Genomic DNA, 19,179 nt, shown 5'->3' on the forward strand with positions numbered 1-19,179 from the left:
GAGACGGGTCAGGTGTTGACAACCTCAAATGCACTACAACCCCTTCTGAGTCACTCTCCTGGCACTCAGGCTTCCTTGAAGGCCTAAGTCAAGCCCCCAGAGTTCTGATAATGTGCCTGCTCCCTTTTAGCTCCCAGAGTCCTAACTCTCAGCTCAACACATGGTTAGCACTGCCGTGTAGAATTTATTTATATAATCATCTGTCTATTCTTCCTAATTAGTAATCACAGAATTGGTTAATAAACTCTACAGAACACTCTATACAAGGTAGGCCCTTTGATCTCCACAACAATCCTCTGAGCCTCAGAGAGGTTAAGTGACTTGCCCTATGTCACACAGCCAGAGATGATGTTGCCCCAAATGCCACTGCAGTAAGCTCATGAGCTCGCTCTCTCTCTCGTACACGTACACACACCCCACGCTCCCTCCTCCAACCGCCATCCCAGGCCCGACCCCAAGATGCAGAAACCCCCGTGGCATCACCTCCTTCTTCCCACTTCACTTCAATCTCTAGAGCTCTGAGACTTGCTCCAAAAAAGTACAGAGAAAGTTTTCTTGCCAGACAGCAGTTTCTAAGATTTGTGTGACAAGGCCGGGTACAATTCAAATGACTCTGGGTGATTTAATCTGCTTGGGGCTGGGGTGGTAAATCAGTGCGGCCCGGGCTGCCACAGCCGCCCCAGAAACCCACGAGCTGAGCTGCTGGTAGGCGTTTATCTGCAGATCTGCAGGTGAGGGCCCTGGAAGCTGAACCGTGGCCCGGGGAGTTCCCCTCCGCTGCACTCAGAATACATTTGGAGGGTCTACGGCCCACGGCCTCTCCCGCCTGCATGTTCCATGGGGAGAGAGCTCTCCCAAGGCTGCAACCCTGATTCCCCCTCCCACCCCCACCCCCAGTGTCGGAGCAGCACCCCCACCCCACCCCCAGTCCACACTGGACTTCTCAGGGAAGGAGACCGGCGTCCGTCGGGCTCCCACTGAAACTGCCGCCTCGCTGCCAGGTCCCTGCGCACCCACACACACCCATTACCTCATTTCATCTCCACAACAACTTAATGAAGGAGGCATGTCCGTCCTCAGTTTACAGGTGACTTAATTGAGGTTCAGAGCGATTAAATAACTCGCCCAGGGTTATTACACAGTGAGCAGCGGGGGGCAGAGCCAAGATTCAAATCCAGACTCAGAAGGCTCCAAAATCCCCATCCTGTTGAGCCCACCCCTCCGTGGGGGCCAGGGGCAGCTTCCGCCCAAGCCATGTCACTTGAGAAAAGAGAGGGAATGGGGATCCCTGGGTGGCGCAGCGGTTTGGCGCCTGCCTTTGGCCCAGGGCGCGATCCTGGAGACCCGGGATCGAATCCCACATCAGGCTCCCGGTGCATGGAGCCTGCTTCTCCCTCTGCCTGTGTCTCTGCCTCTCTCTCTCTCTGTGACTATCATAAATAAATAAAAAAAAAATTAAAAAAAAAAAAAAAAAAAAAAAAAAAAAAAAAAAGAAAAGAGAGGGAATGGTCCCTGGCTGAAGGGGAGGTATTGCTCGGAGGGAATGAAGCAATAGTTTTTCCCATACAGGAGGATGTCTACGGAGAAAGTCGCACTTATGAGGCTCCTACTGTACGCCGAGCAGGTGCCATGTGCCAGGTGCTTGACATCCAGCATCCTCGCCGTGAGTCCGTAAGCAGCGGGATGCTGGTAAATGTTTACAAGGAGCAGGCTGGAAGGAAGGAAGAGGCTGGATTTGTAGCATTGGCCCATCCCTGGGGTGTACAGGTCCCCACCGCGGTCACCCTCGAGCCGCCCGGGGGATGTTACAGGCCACAGGCTCAGGAAGCGAGGCCCTCGTGGGTTCCAGGGCCGACAGGAACCCACTCCCACTCCTGCTGCTATAAGACAGGGTTTATTAAACCCACTCAACAGGGTACCTGGGTGGCTCAGTGGTTGAGCATCTGTCTTTGGCTCAGGTCATGGTCCCGGGGTCCTGGGATCAAGTCCCACATTGGGCAACCTGCATGGAGCCTGCTTCTCCCTCTGCCTTTGTCTCTCTCTCTCTCTCTCTCTCTGTGTGTGTCTCTTATTAATAAATAAATAAAATCTTTAAAAAAAAAAACACTCAACAGATGAGACCCCAAGAAAAGGCACTCGGGACCCATATCCACTGCCTTACAACTTTCTAAATCCATGTTCTGCCCACAGCCCCAAGTTCCCCAGGCAGAGACAACACGGGGAGCCAGGACTACCGGTCTCTACTCCCCGCAGGTGGACAGACCCCCATGAGGTCCCGAAGGGCAAAAGAAGACCAGGGCGCCCCAGTCCAGCAGGCCGAGCGAGGATCCGCACAAGGAAGAACTTTCTGGGCCGTGCACCTCGAAGGCAGCGTCCGCGCGGGGCACGCAGTGAACGCTCAGTAAAGAATGAATGAAGAAACGAGAGTGATCGAATGAATGACGGAGCCATTAGGCTGACTTCAAACTCGCCAAATCCAAGACAGAATTCACCTTCTTTCCCCCAAAAACCCATCCCACCCCAGGGTTTCTCATCTCGGTGAGACCCGCCAGCCCAGACGCCCAGGGCCCTGACCCTCCTTCCCTGCTCCTCACAGGCAAGCAATCAACAAACCGCATCCCCTTCCCGTCCTAGTGCCTCCTGACCAGAGGCACCGGCCACCTACCGTCACCCTCTCCCCCCCGCGCGGACCCGCCGCACCCTACTGCCCCTCTGCCTCGCCCCCAGGCTCGTACCCACTCCAACCTCTTCTGCCAAACGCGTCATCCACGCTGCCCACCTGACCTGTCAAAGCTGCCCCTCTGAGCTCACGTCCCTTGCCTCCCTTCCAGGGCTCCCCACTACCCAGAGGAGGACCAGCGCTTGGTCCTCCAAGGTCTGGCCTCACCTCCCTCTCCCGTTTGATCCCTCACCTCTTTGCTGCATGTTGGTGCTGATTCTGGAACCTCACCAGACTTCTCGGTGTCCTCTACACGGCGTCCAGGCCTTGCTCACCCCACACCCCCACCCGCTCCCACCTCCCCTCCCTTCACCCCGAAAACTTCTTTAAGACTGAACTAAGATGATCCACAAGGTGATTCCTGGGGGCCTTTGAGACTAGTATCTCGTGACGGTTCTAATGCCAAGTACTCACAGTCTACGCCTTCTGGATTTTACAGTCCCCCTCTCCCTTCATGGGACCCTAAAAGGGTCCTTAGGGGCTTTCCAGCTCAAGTGCATCATTTTATGGAAAGAAAATCGAAGGCCCAGAGAGGGAAAGGGATTTGCCCCAGATCACCCATGAGGCCAGCAGAGGCAGAGCCAGGACAAGAACCAGGCACCTGCATCGCAGCCCAGGGCTCCCTCTCGGCATCACACTCCCCACCCTGATCCCCTGATTCCAGCCCAACCACCCTGACTACCCCGACTCACCTCCTCACACCCAAGCTACGTTAGCACCATCCCTGTCTTTGCTCACGTGACAACGAGGCCATTCCATCACCTCCATTCAGCTCCCAGGGTGTCGCACCTCCAGGCAGCCCATCCTGGTTAGCACGTCAAACCCACCCACGCCCCACACCCTCCCCCAAACCCCCTGCATTGGCCAGAACCCAGCAGCGAGGGTTTGGTTCGCTCCCAGCGGTCAGTGTGCTCCTCGGTCTCGCCAGGTAGGACCCCCACTCCTCGGGGCTGGCCAGTGCCTCGTCTTTCTCCTCCTCCTCCTCCTCCTCCTCCTCCTCCTCCTCCTCCTCCTCCAACCTCCAGCTCCCTGCCTAACTGCTCGGGGTAACAACATGGTATCTGGGGTCTCGGGTCTCGCGTGCAGGGTCAGATCCCAGTTCTGTACATGCCTGACCGCTTGCTCTTAATCCATCTGTCCCTCCACCTTCCTTATCTATAAAATGGGTCCTACCTCCCGGGGTCGCCCTGAAACTGAATGATGTCACCCATGGTGGAGGCCCCGAACTCAGTGGGCTCTCGATACATGACAGCACCCTTCCCCACCGCCTTTCTCGCGGACTCCCCAAGACACTCGGAGGAAAAAAGAAGAAAAAAAGCTCCCCTGGGCTGGGAGGTGGGCAGACTCGTGGACATTTTCTCTCGCTCCCGTTTGCAACAGGCTATGAGCAGCCTGTGTGCAGAAACGCGGGGCGTATCCAACCCCCTTCCCCACCCCCAACAATCTGCTTTAACCTTCCTATCTCAAATGCCTTGTTTATTTTAATATCACCCGTTTCACTTTTCTGTTCATGCAAAAAAAAATTTTTTTATAAAAACAGATTTAAAAGGGAAAAGAAGTATTTAATGAGTAAAACTGTCTGCAGCCCTGTTTCTTTCTCAGGAAAAAGTGGCTGTGATTCTGGCATGAGAGAGGGAAGCTCAACAGCTTCACTTCACTGCAGCTGCCAGAAGAAGTGCATTTCAGAGTGGAACAGAACCTCCAAATTAAACAGTATGTCTCCCAGCCAGGCGCTTCCTGTGCCGAATTCAGCTTGGCAGGTGACACCCCAGCTCGAGCAGAGATCCAGCCCCGACATGAGCAACTTGCAAGGCTCTCTGCTCCTGCCCACCTTCCAGCGTGGAAGGACCCGGCCCACCAGGCCTGGGCAAAGCACTGACCTGCAGGATAAGGCTCTGAGAGGGGAAGGAGAGAGCTGGAGAGGCGGTGACTACACCTGGCCGGTGGCCAAGAGAACCCGGACTCCCACCCACCCACCCAGCCACCCAGGGCCTGAACATCCAGGGACCAGCGCTTTCCTCTCCCCAGATGAGGCTAGTTGAGCAGAAAGATCAGATCCAGGACTGGCTGCTCAAATGAAAGTTCAGAAAATCTGCTGCTATCTTCCCATCTTCAGGGTTGTCATTTTGGAGGGCTGCTCCGGATGGAGTGCAAGGGTCCAACCCCAGAGGGTACTGCCCCTCCCCAACACTCCCCTAAAAGATGAAGAACCTGACCTTCAAGTATGTACAACAGAGACTGCCCAGGGGGCAAAAGCTGGCTGGGCCCAGATGGTGGTCCCCCTCCCTTGCCCCAAACCCATACCTTTATTAATGTAGCCTCGTGACTCATACTGAGCTTACTGTCCCTTGAACTCTTAAATAAATCCCTTTCTCATATTGTCTAGTAGTCAGGATGGGCCCCAGCATCCACCTTATCACTCCACACTGTTGAGATCTTTCAGGATCCTGATTTTGCGATCCAGCTTTGCTCTGTCCTTCTTCTCTGTTCCATCACCTCCGGGTGTTACAGGCCAACACCCTTTACATCTCCTTTTGGGTCCCTGGCATATACTGGTCAGAAAAGGGTAGAAAGCAGAGCCCCACAGCTGCCTCTAAAGACCCACAGGAACATTCGGAGGCTGCCATTCAGCCAGAGGGGAGCCCCCTCCAGGCCCCCCACGGCCATCCATCAGGTCCTTGAGAGCCGGAGAGACCCCAGCTGGTGTCTCAGGAGGCGGTGTGAAATGACAGGAATTTCCAGGCTTGAATCCCAGCCCCATCAGTCTTGGGAAAGTCATCTGACCTCCCGGGCCCTCCATGCCTTGTCTGTAACACAGGGATGGTCACCTCCAGGGCCCAACAGGTGAAGAGCAGGATCGTGTGTGACATAACCCGGCTCACGACGGCGCTCAAAGAATAACACCCGAGCCCATTTTCCTCACCCACCTCATGGGGCTGTCGAGAATCCGAAAGATTTGCCGGCTCCTGGTGAACCCATGCTGGCTCTAAGGACCGCTGCCTTCTCCTCTGTAGGTATCACCGGCGTCACCCTCCAAACCAGGCCCAAACCCGAACCCGAGGTCAGCCGAAGCCCTGGGTCTCTTTGATGTGAACTCCTGTCAAGGCAGTCTTCCCTTCCCGGATCTGTGCACTTGTTTGTGGAGTTTGTTGGGGTTTCTTTTTAAAGATTTATTTATTAATTTGAGAAAGAGAGAGAGACAGAGAAAAAAAAATCTCCAGCACACTCCCTGCTGAGCACGGAGCCCAGTGCGGGGCTCGATCCCACGACCCTGAGATCATGACCTGAGCCAAAATCAAGAGTCAGGAACTCACCTGACGGAGCCACCCAGGCGCCCCTGTGCAACTGTTTCCATAAAACAATAACAGTATTAATAACCGCTTAATCCTTCCAATCCCACTATGAAATAAAAAGTATCTCCGTCTTACCTCCAAGGAAACTAAGGTGCAGAGAGGCTAAGTGACCTTCCCAAGGTCACACAGCTGGAGAGTGTGAGCGAAGCACAGCTCGGACTCCGAACACCGCACTCTCAATACTACACAATAGTTCCTAAATGCCGGCCTAAAGGGGGGAGACTTTGTCCCCGGCCCTCTCCCACTTGTCTTTTCTGGCCTCGGCCCTGCGTTCACTCGGTTGGGCACCTTTGGGTCCTGATGGTGTCTGCACAGCGGTGGCCGCGCCTCACCCCCACCTCCCGGCAGCTCTGTGCCCACCAGTGTCACATAAAGAAAAGGACTGAGGCACCAAGCCCATTGCTCCCTGAAGACTGGGACCAGTGGGGTCCTCGTCTTGGCCCCCCGGGGCTAATCTCCACCTGTGCATCCTAAGCTCCGGACTCGCCCACAGCCTAAGCACGGGACCCCTCTGGCCCCCCTTCCCCAGCCTTTCACAGGACCCAGCCACCTGCTGCCCGGCCCTGACACCTCTGAACTGACCACTGCCTCCTGAACCCCCAATGGCCAGGATCCCCACCTGCCCAAGGGGCACCCGAAGGCCCCTCCTCGCAGCTGCGTGTCCAGATGCTGAGTCCAACCAGCCAGCACGGCTATCCTCCGGCCTTCACTACCTGCTCCCCCCTCTGCCGACCCTCAGCCCCAGGGGCAGACTGGCTGCAAGGTGAGGGCATTCCCTAAGTTTGAGGTCCTGTCTGCCCACGGGAAAAAGAGGAAACGGACCCAGGAAGCTGGCAGGGCTGGGGCTGAGGCCCACGGCCACCGAGGGGGCAGCCAGTCAGGAAAAGCCCCTGGAGGTTCCAGGGGAGCCATCGTGGAGCGTTGGCAGACCCCTGACGATGCCAGAACCCGAAGGCTCTATCAGAGAACTGCCCCTCAGGCCTCAGAGAATGGCGCTTTGGAGCAAACCCACAAACATAGTCACCCCACAATCAAAAACACTAGCCCCTCGACACATCCTGCAAACACTTCCATTCACAAAACACACTTGGTGAATCCCCTGGCACAGGAGCCCATCCAATCACTCAGGAAGCACCGACCGAGCACCTGCCACCTGCCAGGCACTCTCCCGGGCAGTGGGGATACCTCAGTAGCCAACCCAAAGGTCCCGCCCCCTGTGAGGTCCCTCGTTCTCACGGGGACACCAACAGTAATAAATAAATAAATAAATAAATAAATAAATAAATAAATAGATAAATAAATAAACAAACAAACAAACAAACAAGTAAATCACTTGGTGTATTCGGAGTGATGAGGACAAGAGAGAAATTAAAACCAGACAAGGGAATCGGGTGCCTAGGAGGAGGAGGAGGAGGAGCAGCAACTTTAAGCAGGGAGGTCAGGGCCTCCTTTGCAGAAGTGACACCTGGGTGGGTGCCCCACAGCCGCAGCAGCAAGGCCAGCGGCTCCCAGGTCAGACAGCACATTCCAGACATTTCCATTAACGTTCCCTCCGACGGTCAGGTAGGTCTTCCTTGCCGGGAATCCCAGAGGACCTAGTGAGGGTACCAAGCCCCACAAACTTGGGCCTTCCCAGCAGGAGGGTGGACAGACGCCACCAAGTTAGTGGGGATGACCCCAGGCCTTGCAGCCCCTTCCAGCCGCCCTCGTCTCCCTCCTCCCCCCTCACCTGCTCCTCACCCTCCTCCCCGATTACCTGAAGTCCGGCCCTCCATGCTCAGAGCTCCTCCGGAACGGCTCCCCGAACGGAAGCAACACCCGGTTCCCCCGAAGCACCGTTTCCCTCCGGCCGGGCCCTCCGCACTCTGTCTGCACCCCGCCAGCACCCGATCTGCACCCGGCCCACACCCTGCCCACACCCCACCCTCACCCCGCCCACACCAGTCCTCACCTGGTCCGCACTCTGCCCACCTCTGGTCCATACCCCGCCAGCACCCCATCCGCACCCCACCGTTCACCCCACCCACACCCGGTCCGCACCTGGTCCGCACCCGGTCCACACCCTGCCCGCACCCCACCCGCACCCCGTCCGCACCCCACCGTTCACCCCACCCGCACCCCACCTGCACCCGGTCCTCACCTGGTCCACACCCGGTCCGCACCCCGCCCGCACACAGTCCACACCCTGCGCTCCTCCCCGACAGCAGCCGCTACCGGTCAGCGGGCGGTGCTTGAGGATTATTAACCGCGTTTCCAGGAAAAAGGAAAGAAAGGGAGACGCGTCAAGAGGACACTTGAAGCAGGTGACACAGTTGGTTCGTTGGTGTGCTCACTCGGGGAGTGCATGTGGAACGTTCACAAGGCCACGTGTCTGGCGGGAGACGGAGGACACGGCATCAATCGGTGAGCACAGCCGCGATCGGTGTCACAGAGGAGATCGAAGCGGAAGAGGGCTGGCACGGGGTGCAGCCTGCAGCAAGGATGTCGGCGCCCCCCCGGGCTCTGCGCTTGGGCACCTGCCTTGGGCCCAGGGCAGGACCCCGGGGTCCCGGGATCGCGTCCCGCCTCAGGCTCCCCGCGTGGAGCCTGCTCTCCCTCCGCCTGTGTCTCTGCCTCTCTCTCTCTCTCATGAATAAATAAAATCTTTTCTAAAAAGTTTAAAAACAACAAAACAAGGATGTCCCCACTCTCACAAACACTTCTACTAAGCAAAACACACCCACAGATCATTTCTCAAACTCACAGTCACACGCACACGTGCACGTTCCCACCACACATGTTCACACTAGCCTCACACAGACAGATCGAGGCCTGCAGGCGTCCCCTCCACTGTGAAAAACCCACTCACACAAACACACCCCCACACGCATGCACAGACACACAACGCACCCCCACAGGAACATGCATACAAACGCGCTGGGCGCACACACCCCCTCCCCAAGCCCACGCACACCCCAAGGTCACACGGGAAGGCTACAGAGTCAGACCCTGCGTGGCCAGAAGGGACGGAGGACCAGAGAGGGGCACCGGCGTGGCCTAGGCCGGCGGGCCAGGGGCAGCAGGCCGGGTGTGACCCCGGCTCCTCCCAGGACCCCACACTCCCCCTGGGTGCAGGCCACCAACCTCAGCGCACAATGGGCTGGGGGGGGCATCACCTTTGTCGATATCCACAGAGAAGCCCACGGACTCGCGCACGGGGACACACGTGCAGACACGCACATTCCCACAGAAACGTGAACCTCATGCCCCTCTCCCGGGCAGCAAGGTGGGGTGCGATCTGGACAGCTTCTCGCAGGTGCAGCTCGTCGCCTTCATCCTCACCCTCCCCGCCCACCCTGCACCACCGCCACCGCATTTTCCTCCCGCCCTTACCTGTGGCCGTGGCTTCCCCGGGTGGCATGTGTGTCATACAAATGCATCATATGCGAATGCTGTACACGTGTGGTTTGCAAACGGGGGTGGGCGCCTTTGTAACTCTTCACGCAAGGTGGGGTTGGGGGGTGCCGTGTGCGAGCACCTTTATATGTATGTGCAGGTGCACGTCTATGCACATGCGTGTGCACGCTCCCAGGAAGACAGAGAAATCCATCATCCAAACCTCGCTCCTCCGGGGGATGAAAGCAAAGCAAAGTTCAGGTTTAAATCACACCAGCACGGGCAGGAGGGGTTCCCCTGCCTTACATGATTATCTGCGTGCAGCGTGCGGCGCAACGGGCTGGCAGGCAGGAGGTGGCGAGCAACCCGTCAGCAGGGAGTCATTTGTTGTCTCCAGGCCCTTGGGACCTGCTGTGGCTGCTCCAGGAGCAGGAGACCGGAGTGCAGCGGCCAGGAGCCCCTGCCTGTCCCAGGTGTTGGGGGTGGGGGGGTGGGGGGCTGGCATCCATCCAGCTCAGGCTTCTCCAGGCTACAGAAAAGCAGAGACCAGGCAGGAATCTCCAGGCCTGAGAGAAGCCCGGGCCCTTCTGGGCCTTGGGTGGACGGAGGGTCCAGGCGAAGGGTAGGACTGGCCCCAGGGCAGCCCCCACCCTGCCAACGTCTCCACTGGCCCGGAAAACACTGTCGGGGCTCCGGGAAGTCAGAGCCGGAGGCAGTTTGCCTCATTCTCTCCTCCCTGGGTCGGCACCCTTTCCCCGTCTCCATCTCGACCCCTCGCTCTTTGTTTTTTGCGTGATTGCTCTTTGTTTTTTGCGTGATTGTCTCCTCATCTCTTTGGGTCTGACCGCCCGGGCCTCCCCCTCCATCGGCCCGTCTTGCACCCCTCCAAGCCCTGTGTCGGCTCTGACGTCAAGGCTTCCCTCTGCTGAGCGCTGTCACCCGTGGCCGTGCTTGCGACACATCACACACCTCCCAGAGTGTGTCATCCCATTCGAGCCTCTTGTCCCTTGGGGGACGGGCCGAGCGAGCCGGGACTGGGAATCCCATTGTACAGAAGAGGACACTGAGCCCCCAGAAACTGGAGGCTCGCCCGACACCACACAGCAGGCCTGGAATGAAAACTCCAGGTGTGTTCCCATTGTGTGGCCGGCCTGCCCTAACTCCACACCACCTGGAAGCGTGAGCGGCTCTTCCCCAGTGCCCCAAACCCTAAAGCGAAAAGGATTCAAGAACTCGGTGCCGAAGACGGCTCATCCCCAGACCAAGCACTGAAACTGTCTTCAACTCATGAAGAGTGGTAGAGAACGTAAGAGCGGGGATGGGAGGCATGGGGCCGCTGCGTGTCGTCCCACGGACGCCCCATCACCACCCGCCTCTGCCCCCCACCCCATCTGAAGTGTCTGCAAGCCCCACGTTCCCTGGGCCCACCTGGAATGGATGGGCCTCCTGTTTCCCGAGTCCGTGCCTCGCAAGGTCTCGGTCTTCCCATCTGTGCAATGGGGACCCTGGGTCTTGCTCACACTGCTGAACCAGGCCCCTGCACCTAACACACAGCGGCTCCGCTTCCTCTCCGGGACCCTCTGACTTCAGCCACCAAGAGCCCTGGGTGGGCCGCCTCTGAAGGATCACCGTGCTCCCCCGGGATGGGGGGGGACCCCAAAGTGGCTCTGGCCACGTGGGCAGCCGGGCCGCCACCGTGACACCCCGGGGCAAGGTCCAACAGCCTCCCGAAGCCTCCGCCCCCTGCAGGCCCCCCCACCCCCCCGAGGGGCGTCAGCACCAACGACCCGCCAGGGCCTGCCCATTTTCCTTTCTTTTCATTGCTGGCTCCGCGCACAGTTATAGAACCAGGTCTCCACAGAGTAATTTACTGGCAAAATCTCTCCCAGAATCCAGCTTGAAACCAAGCTGTAAAAACAGCTTCGAGTGTAAATAATTCATGCAGACAATATGACTTTTTTATGTAAATTCGGTGCATTAACCCTCTATTATAATGATGGACGACAGATAGGGCCGACGTTGCCTTGGTAAGAGCTAATGGATGGCCGCCATAAATTCACTGCACATTTTATTGTGTTGCTGGAAATTGTGCCTTCAGGCAATGCTGTTTACTTTTATGTAAAACTCTAGGTTCCCTAAATATTACAAATATTTTACATCCAGCTCCTCAGCATTTGGGCTCTGCCCACAAATCAAGCTTTCTCCATGTGAGTTGTAATTAAAGGTTTGTTGTTTTTTTTTTTCCTGGGACAATTATCTCCAACTATAAAGAGAAATATTTTTCCCCTTTAGATGTTCCGTCATTGACTTATTAACAAACCCTTTGAAGAAGGAGGTGGTAAGCGACTCGCTGTGGTACTTGGCACGAGTGGGTCGGCGAAGAGAAGGGGCGCTGTGGGTACAAGAGCCCGGTGGCTGGCTTTGCATGTCTGGCCGCCACTCTGGTTTATTTACACATATGATATTTGCGGCCTTCCTCCCCCCTCTTCCTTTCTATAATTCATGACCACTTTAGCAGGGTAATTCCTCCAGCCACCTTTGCAGGAGACCGGCCCCTTGCAAGCCCCCTGCCCGCGCCCCTCTGGGGTTGTAGAGGGTGGCGGCCTGCCGCCTGCAAGGGTCAGAAGCAGAGTCTTCCCAGCTGGCCGGCCATACACAAGCTGATTCATCCGGTCTTGCCCCCCCACCCTTCACGTGGCTCAGAGAACCTGGGACGGATGCTCGGGTTTCCTGCGTTGGTTCTCGTCCAATCCAAAGTGTGTAGAGATGCCCTTTTGGCTCAGTCCCTGAAGCCACGGGCATGCCACTGAGTCTTGCACGAGGTCTGGGAAGAGGAAGGCCAAGAACCTCAGAAGCCTCCTAATGAAGGGAGGCAACAGCTGGAGCAGCGGCCCTCTTTAAAAATAATCCTCACTCTTGTTTATTATTGTCATCAATATTAATGGCTACTCCGTTAATATGCACATAGCTGCATCACCATCACCCAGAAGCTCCTGGGATCTCTAAGCACTTCTGATGGCATGTGGCTTCTCCTGCAGGGCCCCCACCTCTCTGCCTGGCCCTCCCTACGAGCCTACCACCCATCAGACACAGGCCCCGAACCACCCTCCTCTCCCCGATCGGCACCTGCTTCTGGAAACCCAGAGCCACGCGGGGTTTGGAGTCATCTCAGAGTCCCGGGGGCTCTGCTATGAGGATGGCACAGAGAGGGGCACAGGAAGGTGCTGACAAAGGCAGCTTTAAGAAGGAAAGATAGTTCATTTCCACCCCCACCCCCCCAAGGGCTCATTTCCTGCAGAGTCAAAAAAAAAAAAAAAAGACACGAAGGTTAAAAACAAAGATGAGATATCATTTTTCACCCATTAGATTGGCAAAGATAATTATAATAATAATGGCAGCAGCAGCAATCGGCTTGCTTCCTGTGCACGGGCGCTGTGCTCAGCCCCCTGAGCCTGCTCTCACCCCAACACCTTCGGGGGCAGCAAGGTGCAACGGGAGACAGAGACCCTGCTTCCCCTCTGTCCCCGCGATCACATTTTTAATACCTGCACATTAATAGCTGGAACTGCTGCTCCCCGTCACTGAAATCCTCTTGCCGCCCCCCTAGCCCTCCCCCCTTCCCTCCCCTGACCCTGCCTCGTGCCCACTCATCTTTCAACCTCCCTGGCACCTCCTCAGAGAAGCCCTCCCTGACTCCCAAGTCTAGGTTACCCTCTCTTGGCTTAGTCTCTCACAACTGGAACTTTTCATTCATGCTTCGAGCACTTTTTTTTTTCCTTTGTACTCCGCATCACGTGCTGATCAGATCATTATTTGTGTAAGTGCTGAAGACAGAAGCGCATGGCAAAAAAAAAAAAAAAATTAAAAAAAAATTAAAAACTGCTGTCTTCCCCGGCTGGCAGGGGCTGGATGTCCCATCTCCTGGCGCTACCTCGTAAAAACTGTGCAAAAGCAAGGACTGACCACGTTGTTTTGCTCGCCCTGTGAATCCCTAGCCCGGGTTGGCGTGGAGCATACCCTCGGTAACATCTGTGGCACGAATGAATGAATGAATGAATGATCACAGAGCTACAGGCCCGTAGAAGCTCGTTGCGGGGATATTTATAAGAGCAAAACAGTTGGAAAAACACACATCACCGCCAGCTGGGGCCTGGGTCAGTCAAGGGGGGGTACCCCCACACCCATCACGCAGGCCCTAAAAGCGAGAGGTGGATCCACGCGTATCGATACGAGGATGTCCGTGACATATTGCTGAGTGGGGGGAAGAAACAGGTGACAGAACAGCATGTGTCGTCTGATCTCACCCAGGGTGGAACTGCATACGTGGAATCTATTTGTGTATATTTATGCACAGAGAGAAGTCTGGAAGGACGTTCACCAAAATGTTATGTGGTTATCTCTGGATGGTGAAATCTGAGGTGATTTTTACATTTTTCTTTGAACTTTTCCATATTGTCTGAATTTTTTTTTTTTTTTTGCAACGAGCATATGCATCCTTTTCTGCAAAACTGATAAAGCTGCTTTTTCGAAAGAAAAAGAGAGTATAGGTACAGGGGGGCAAGGTTGGAGGGGTGGGGAGGCCTCGCGATGGGGGGCTCCATCCGAGGCTGGGTGGACGGGACCAAGGCCCCGGCGAGGGGCCACCTCCCCCCACGCCCCCCCCCCGTGGCGTGGGCTGGGCACACCCCACAGGCCCCCCTGCGGGGGGGACACCACGCCTGTCCAGAGCGGGGTTTCTAAATAGGGATCTCCACATTTGATTCTTCTGACATGCTTTACCGCCTCAGAGCTGTTTTGCAAAATTCATAGCGGTTTTCACAGGCTCCGAGCTTCCTGGGACCAATTCCATTTTGAACAATAGCAGAGTGTCTGCTTGCAGGCGGGGCAGGCCCACCCCTGAGCAGCCCCCCGGCCTCCGCGAGCTGGGACCGTGGGGCTGAGTGTCGAGGCCACGCCATGAAAATACATGAGCTCGCCCTTGTCTCCGTCCTCACCCTCCTGCCGGGGAGGAGCGGCAAGGAGGACGGAAGGTGGACCCCCCCTCACCTGCCCTCCGGTGCCTGCGGGGGCTCTCCCTCCAGGAGGTGAGCCAGACAAAGCCCTTGCCAACACCCCTCCCTTCCTACCTGGATCACCTCCTGCGGGTCCCCTGACCTGAGAACCACCTAAAGCCCTCAGAAGCTAATTGACTTGGCCAAGTCAAGGTCACAGGGCAAGATAATGGCAGGTGCAGGATGGAAACCAGGGCTCCTGCTGCTCACCCAGTGCCTGCCTTCATGTTTAAAAGGCTTGGTGCCCCGTTCCTAAGATAGCGAGGTCATTACCCCCAAACGAAGCCACGGAAGACCCATTACTGGCTCCCTGTCCTCAGCCCTGCCCTCCCTCAGTCAGTACCCCGGATGATTTCTACAAGATTTACTCACCAGCCATTCCTTTGCTTAATAAGGCCCCTATGGCTCCACGCTGCCTACTGGGGGGCGGGGAGGGGGGGATGGATCTAAGCTCCTTAGCCTGACGCCCAAGATCTTTTGTGATATGGCCTCAGTAGCACTCCAACCACAGCCACCGCCAGCCCTCCCCCTGCACACTGTGCTCCAGCCACACTGAATGACATCGGGTCCCCCCCCACCCCGCCCCTGCACCTGCTGTCCGACCTCCACACCTCCACACCTCACACCTCCATAAATCCTGCTCATCCTCCAGGACTTGGGCGTCACCCCACCTAGGAAGTCTTCTCTAATCCGCCCCTGCTCCCAGGCACAGCCCGTGGGTCCACACCTCCCTCCGCGCCCCAGACACCCCCACACCCCACCCCCGCTGCCGCACTACTATTTCATCCAACTGACACTTAATTCAACAAATATTCATTATTGACTACCTCCTGCGTACTGGCCCCTCTCGTGGCATCCAGTACACATCGCAGCACATGTTTCTGGAAGTTCCTTACGGGCAGGAACATATTACCAGAGTCCGGCCTCAGCCTATTTTCCAACTGCATGCTAAAGGCACGGAGCATCAGCCCCGCTTCACAAATCCAAAGATGAGGGGGCCCTCAGCAGGCCATGGGTGGGGGCGGGAGGAGAAAAGAAAGTTTCCTAAAATGCAAACCCCCCAACTGTCAGTGCCTCCCCGCCTCCCCAGCCCCCCCTTCCGCCGGCCCTAAACATCTCACCTGCCCACCCCGCTCACCCACCTACAGGCCCCTGCAAGGACAGGCCCGCTCTCTCCCCTCTGCTGCGTTCTCCTGCCTTCCTAAGCCTTTTATCATTCTTCCCAGACTCCACCTGTCCTCCCGCTGGGCCTGCTGGGCCTGCGTACCTGATTTTACCTCTGCCTACGACCCTCTTCTGTCCTGTTCATCTTGGTCTCTCAAACGCCTGATACCTAGTGAGCGTATGAACAAATGAATTAATGAATGCTGTCTCACAGGCGGTGCAGCCTCAAGACGTCCAAAACTCACCACCCTCCCTCCAGAGAGAACCCCATCCCTCCTCCTTCTGTGACCACCGTCCCGGGAGACACCCTCACCAACCATCCCATCACGGGGGCCACAGACCGGGTGGCACCTCAGCTCCTCCCCTCCGTCCCCTCATTCATCATCCGCTCAGTTTCCACCTACTATTGATTCTGACTCAGCAACTGCCTCTAACCCTTCCCCTCTCCGTCTTCCCCACTGCTTGGGCTCAGGGTCCTCCCTCACAGCCAGGCACCCATGGCTCCCCTCCAGAACCGCCTCCCGCTCTAGCCCTTTCTCCCTGCAGAAGCCAGAGAGATGCTCTGCTCCCACCCTCTCCTGAAAGGCCCTCCTTGGCTCCCCGGTGCCCTGGCAGGTGCAGCCCTGGATGATCTACTCCAGGCCCCCAGCTCCTGCCAGCTCGCACCTGCTGGTCTCCAGGGTCTCCACTGGGTCAGAATGGGCTCCGCGTCTGCACTCCCTCAGGCCAGCTAACCCTCTGGGCTTCTTCATCCGCGAACCCCTCCTCATCCTTCAAGATTCACTCAACAATCGCCTCCTCGGAGACCCTTTCCCCACCCCGACCTCCCGTCCCACCCCGGCTCCTGCTCAAGGCTACCTGCAGCGTCCTGTATCACCTATTCAGGGGCTCACCCCCCACCCCCCCACCCCTGGCACTGTGAGCTCCTGTCTGCGGGGAATATTTGTTATTGTTGTTTGGGGCAGGGTGGGTTTCCTTAGTCCCAGCCGGCAGACCAGGAAAGTGAGGGTCAAGCAGGTGGCGTGACTTTGCCAAGGCCTCAGAGCCAGCCAGTGGTGGGGCCTCAGCTTGACCCCAGCTGTTGGCAGCGGGCTGCTCTTCCCAGCAGGCATCTCACATGCACACGCACATGCACACACTTCTACATGGTTAGGAATGCACATGGGTAGATCCAAACACACTCAGAGGTGCACACAGCCCTACTGACACACAGATGCACATACCTGGACCCCCAGGCATGCCTATGACCCACGCACAGGCACCTACACACCAGCGCCCACTGGTGCATACGCACGAACACGAACACACAGACGTGTGCACACACAAGCCACTGTGTGCATAACCCACACGGGTGCACACAGACACTCACTGACATGTACCCAGACACCGGACAGACAGACGTGCACAGATACATGCATTCACGCACCCATACCTGGTCACAAAAACACCCGCAGACACGGCGCCCAGAGAGGCGCACACATATAAGACCACGCACGTGCAACCAGCACGCAGGCACACTCAGACACGGAGATGCCCTCGGGGGCCACACATGTGCATTCACAGGAGCGCGGGCACGGGGATGTGCCCACACGAGGACGGACATGCACACCCGCAGGCCCTCGTAAGCGGCACGCACACTGGCCGGTGATCACAGAGACGCGCTAGGGAACGTTCGGGAACCGGCACGGGTCAAATGGAGCTGTCTGCTAGGGGCGGGGGGCCTGTCGGAGGTACCTTGGGGCGCTCACATTTTTGCAGCTCAGGAAGGCAGCTGACATACCAGCCCGGCTGTGATGGTATTTTGCATAAATGCTAATGTATTAATTACCATGTACAGTACACAGAGCTGCCATTTAAAAGAAAAAGTTAAGACTTTTTAATTCAAAAGCCCCATGCGGGGTGGGGGCGGGGGGCCTGCCCCACATGGTGGGTGGAAACACGCGGGGCCCGCGCCCACTGTCCCTGTACTTGGGTCCCCGCCTGTGGGCTTCCAGCCCGGCCTGCCAGGGGCAGCCTGCCAGTCCCCGGCCTCCGGGGGCTTGGTGCTCCTGGGGAAGGGGGGGCCTCTGGAGTCCACAGTCGGGAAGAGGGAGGGGGTGTGGAGGGCAGGGAGCACCTAAGCTGACAGGGGTGCGGTCCTCTGGGGGCAAGAGTCGGAGCCCATCAGGATTCTTTCCTCCTTTCAGCTGGTTCTCTGCAAGACACCTGGAGTAACCTTTTAAACCAGCACATCAGACTATGTCCTGGCCTCACTCTAATCCTTTCAAAGGCTTCCCGTGGCTCTTGGAGTCAAGGTCACGCTCCCCGGGAGGGCCTGCGGTGCCCACTTCTCTCTACCTCTTGAGGCCCTTGCCTTCCCCCCAGACGCCTCAGCTAGCCAGGCACCCCCTTCTTCTGCCGCCATCCTGGGGATCCCCCGGGACCACCCCACCCGGAGCAGTCCCCTCTCTCCCGTCACCCTCTTTACATCGGCCCCTCTTCGCTGATTTTCTTCGTTCCGTGCTGCCCGCCGCCCCTGCCGTCAAGGGAACCAGGGGAGCCAGGACTTGGCTGCTCCAGTCCCACGGGGCCGCCCCTCAGACACAGTTGGCCACTTAGTGGATGTGCCGTTGACCGTTGGCTAATGAAAGAATGAGCTGGAATGAGTGGGGATGCCCTTTGCAGCCAGCCCCGCTGCACAGGCGGACGCAGGAGCCGTCTCTGCACCTGCCCGGCGGGCCGGGCCTGGCCCTTCTTCCTCCCACCGCAGGCTTACGTGTCCCCGAGCAGCAGGCACGTCCAGCGTCCATGACGTCTTGGAGCCCGGCGTCTAGGCCCCCCGAGCCCTCCCTGTCCCCCGTCACATGAAGGGAGCCTCAAGTGATGCTTTCAGCAGCTGCAACAAGTAGCTCCACAGCCTCTCTGTTTGCAGCTTTCACATCCCCTGTCTCACACGAGCCCTGCCCGGGAGGCACCATTCCCCCAATTTCGGAAGAAATTAAGGTTCCGAGACATGGGCGATGCGCCCAGAGAACCACAGCTCTGCCGAAGGAGGCCAGGATTGAAGTCCACATTTGACGCCCACCGCAGTGCTTCCTCCACGGGGCCACTGAGCTCTTCCCCTGCCCCCCCGGGGGTGCTCCCGGCAGCCAGAGCCTGCCAGCGACAGAAGGCCACGCACACCTCACAGACCACTCCTCCCCCCACCCAAGGAGGCAGGAGAGCCTATGGGGTCCCTCCAGGCAGGTGAAGAAGGTACCAGGCCCGAGCTGGCTCACCTCCAAACACAGGTGGCATCCACATGCCCACACCCACACCCCAGGTGCCACCATTCCAGGTGCCCCCATCTCTTCCGAGCCCTCTTCTCCTCGCACCTAATCCAGGCCGCCGCCTCCACCGTCTCTCATTTATGCTCTTGTGACAGCCTCCAGGCCAGACCCTCAGATCTGCCCTCTGCCCAAAGCGATCTTCCCCAAACTCAGATCCTATATCCCTCTCCAGCGACTTCCCCGCTCCCCACCTGAACCCTCTGTCACTG

At 57.5% G+C, this 19,179-nt stretch overlaps 1 protein-coding gene across 8 annotated transcripts in view; it reads right to left on the reverse strand.

Annotated features, from left to right (window-relative positions):
- Positions 1 to 19,179, reverse strand: part of LOC112642359 (uncharacterized) — a 64,459-nt gene that overhangs the window by 11,182 nt on the left and 34,098 nt on the right. Inside the window, exon 1 of one of the 8 annotated variants that reach the window (XM_025419852.3) lies at positions 5,647 to 6,057. The exons of the other annotated variants lie outside the window; for them this stretch is intronic. The gene's annotated coding sequence lies outside the window, so the exon portion shown is untranslated. Of the gene's footprint in view, positions 1 to 5,646; positions 6,058 to 19,179 lie in introns of those variants that run through there. 8 annotated transcript variants of the gene reach the window in all.

The sequence above is a fragment of the Canis lupus genome, chromosome 15, assembly GCF_003254725.2.
Source record: "Canis lupus dingo isolate Sandy chromosome 15, ASM325472v2, whole genome shotgun sequence".
NCBI classification, from domain to species: domain Eukaryota; kingdom Metazoa; phylum Chordata; class Mammalia; order Carnivora; family Canidae; genus Canis; species Canis lupus.